This window comes from Atta colombica, unplaced genomic scaffold (assembly GCF_001594045.1).
Source record: "Atta colombica isolate Treedump-2 unplaced genomic scaffold, Acol1.0 scaffold224, whole genome shotgun sequence".
Lineage (NCBI taxonomy): Eukaryota > Metazoa > Arthropoda > Insecta > Hymenoptera > Formicidae > Atta > Atta colombica.
The window spans coordinates 63,183-66,728 of NW_017259321.1; the positions used below are offsets into that span (position 1 = coordinate 63,183).

The 3,546-nt window shown below is 37.3% G+C and overlaps 1 protein-coding gene across 1 annotated transcript in view; it reads right to left on the reverse strand.

The window, feature by feature from the left end:
• LOC108688030 (growth factor receptor-bound protein 14-like) overlaps positions 1-3,546 on the reverse strand; it is a 223,553-nt gene that overhangs the window by 2,519 nt on the left and 217,488 nt on the right. The window lies entirely within an intron of this gene.

Here is a 3,546-nt window from a genome sequence, read left to right on the forward strand (position 1 = left end):
ATCTGAATACAGGACTAGTTGGGAGATTCAGAAGAGATAGACTGTGCTTTTTGCAGAGAAACCAGCGTGTTGCACTGGGTGCTAGATGTTTGATATCGGGGAAGACGGCAAAGCTACGGCTCGTCCAGGCGTATCACAGTATAAATTAGTATGGTCGTAAAAGGCAGCGGGATGAGTGGAAAAAACGACAGAGGTGAGGGGCAAAGATGGAGGTCAGGGGGAATGCAACGAGGACAAGACCGGTCGGTCATGAGGCAGATCGGTTGCAACGAGAAAGAAAGAGAGAGACTCGCGTCGTAAAACGATCGCAACGCGGCCACGCGATCGTAAAACTCCAAGTGGAAGAAGCGGTTCTCGCTTCCTTCCTGCTACTCTCGCATTGAGAAATCCCGTTGCCGCTGTCACCGAAGAAGAGAGACTTGCGGTCCCTTTCGCGATAAAGTATCATCAAGCACATGCTCACTACTCTCTTCAATAAATATTTGATACGGTCGTTAATAAATATTATGCAGCAAAATGGCGATACGTTCACAGGAAATTCATTGTCATGTACGTAATTTTGCACGAAACGATTCGTTATTTCATAAATAAAAAGATCCCTTATTATTTACATGCTAATTTTAATACATAATTACAAAAATTTATGTTAAATTTAACATACTTTACATGTCCCAAAAGTTACACCCAAATTTTTGTGTTAATTTAATACAAGATAAATATGATAGAAAGTAACATAAATATTATGCAATTAACGCAAAATTATAACACTTATATAAAATTTGCAAAAAAATTGTGAAACATATTTCTTAAGTAAAATTGACATTTATAATATATTAAATTATAATGCACATATTTTATTCATTTATCTTAGGATTTACATTTATGTTATTTTTTTTAAATTTACGTTATTTTTTTTGTTCACTTATAAATTGTTATTTTAACATAAAAAAATACTGTGAATATCAATTTAACACAAACATTTTAATAAGGATTGGTTTTAACAAAACAATGTTTTTTATTATGTAATTAATTTGTAAATATTCTGAGGTCCTTACATAAAATAAAAAATATCCATGCACCTATTTTATAACAAGAAATTTTGTAATCAGTATCTTTGGTAGAATCTTAAATCTCATTCGTTCAGATTGATCTCCTCAGTATATTTCCTTGAGATGATGATATCACATTGTTATTTGCCATAAGGATGAATTCTTGGACTTAAAAAATCTGAGAATTGTAATGCGAAATCGCATTTGCGTGACCTATTTTTTATCTTGCCTGGAGATTATTCATGTGTAGTGACGATAACATTTGCTAATGTTGAGTATCGTCTCTCATCAACCCCGATGCTCGTCCAATGGAATATTCATGCGAGTGAATATTCCACGTCCGCCAGACAAGCAGATAACACACCGGTGGTGACTCGTAGTCCCGGCTATGGAACGATAATGTCCAAGAACTATCCTGAGTTAAAGGATAACGACGTTACGGTTCCCATATAGTAGTACAAAGGAGCCTGATATCCGTCGCTAGGATATGTCTTCTCTACCTCACGAGTTGCCTGAACTAACTCGCAACATCGAGACAGACAAATGGCGATTAGTAGACAATGCCCAGGGCAGAATCGATTAGATGGTTTTTTGATACTACTACTAATGACGACAATCATGACACAAGACAACGGGAACTCACGATGAGCTCGCGAGTGCCAGGTAGGAAGAGACTCTCACCATTTCCCTCCTTCTCTTTTTTCGCTATTGTGAAGATGAAGAGGGACAGAATGAGGAAGAGAATACGACGGAGGCGGCGAGGCGGGTGTACGATCGAGATTATGCAAATTTATGCAAGAGCCCCCTGAACGAACGTAAAACCCAGAGACAACTACGTGATCCCCGAGCACTCAATTACCCAAGGCTAAGCGCGAGATAGATGGAGAGAGTCGTTAATTAACCATTTATCCGCGATTCCCGGCGCTAGTACGGCGAATAAAAGATGAGATCGAGGAACAAGGAAGAGATAAGAGAGGAGAGGACGAGCGACAAACCGGAATATCGGCAAAACGCTGCTGCTCGCTCAGGTCGTAACCGCCTATGAGAGGAAGTTACCGACAGATGATCGACGTATTGGAGATGTGCACCTGATCATTGGACAGAATGTATACTCATTAAGAAGACGATCAGGGAACATGAGAAAGAAATATGATATGCAGGTCGTTAGAATCATTAGCGTATGTCAACGTGAATCATTTACTTAAGCTCGTAGAATTTTCGAAATTTTTCTTTTTTCTTCCTTCTCTATTTTCTGTATCATTATACTTTAAAACTATCCTCATAATTTACAATTTGGTAAAGAACATGACACATCTACCTACGTGATTCTGCTCCGTCAAATATGTAACACACTCCGGGGAGCAATGCCCCGTCGAGAGTGCCTACACGAATATAATGAAATCTGATTTAAGATATTAATAATTTCCTATCGTTTCAAGGGCGTGTCCACACGTGTAACGCTTGCTAAGATTACCGGGTCAATACGGGTTAAATGCGAGGGTCAATATGGTACGCGATGACGGATTCGACTCAGGACAAAGCGGCGTAGTTGAAGGCATTGAGAGACAAAAAAAAATAAATAAATAAATAAAAATAAAGAAGAAAATGATGAAGACAAGATGTGAAATGGAGAAAGATTTATTACGTTTTAGAAATGACTTTATTCAAAACATAAGAAACTGCATAGGAAAAAAAATATTTAAAATAGTAAAGCTGTATATTTAAACTTTATTTTCGCTTATTTCTTTTCTCTTACATTTCTGTATGAGCATATAATTTATTCTTTGTACATAACATTTTCTCTATTTTTTAAGTAATAAAAAAATATTATTCCTATTATTCGATTGCTGTGAAGCATTACCCCGCGTAAGAAAATAGAATCGACGATTGAGTATCGCCATTAAAATTCAAATACGCGGATAGCCACAGGCGAATTAGCAAATAATAAGATACTAAAATAACAAAGAGAGACGAGAAGCAGAGGTGGGCGAAAGAAATGAAGTATGCCCGATAGAAATTCATCGTGATTTACGATCGCTCGTAATAATCGCAAGGATTACGCAAGCGCCAGCCAGGCGTGTCGCCCGCGCCAGCAGCTCCGAGGTCGTAATTCTCAACCGGTTTGAGGCGGACCCTCTCCCGCCTGGATGATGACGGTTATCGTTCCTAGCATCAATTCGATCGGGATTTTCGGGCAGCATCATTACGATGACGATATTGCTATTGTAATCAGCAACAACGTTATCAATCGTGAGTGTGAAGATGATCAGGCGAGCGAAAAGCAATATAAAACTAGTAATTTCAAAAGCGCAATGAAATTATGATTGAAGGTTTCCAGTTAAAGTCTCCGTCAGACATTCAGTATGTAATAAAGTCGCGATCATAATTTTTGCATTAATTTTATTTTTAACTTTATTACATATTTTTAATATTAATTATATTTAAATATACATATTAATTATATTTAAGTCTATATAAATCAATTTTTATCAATAAC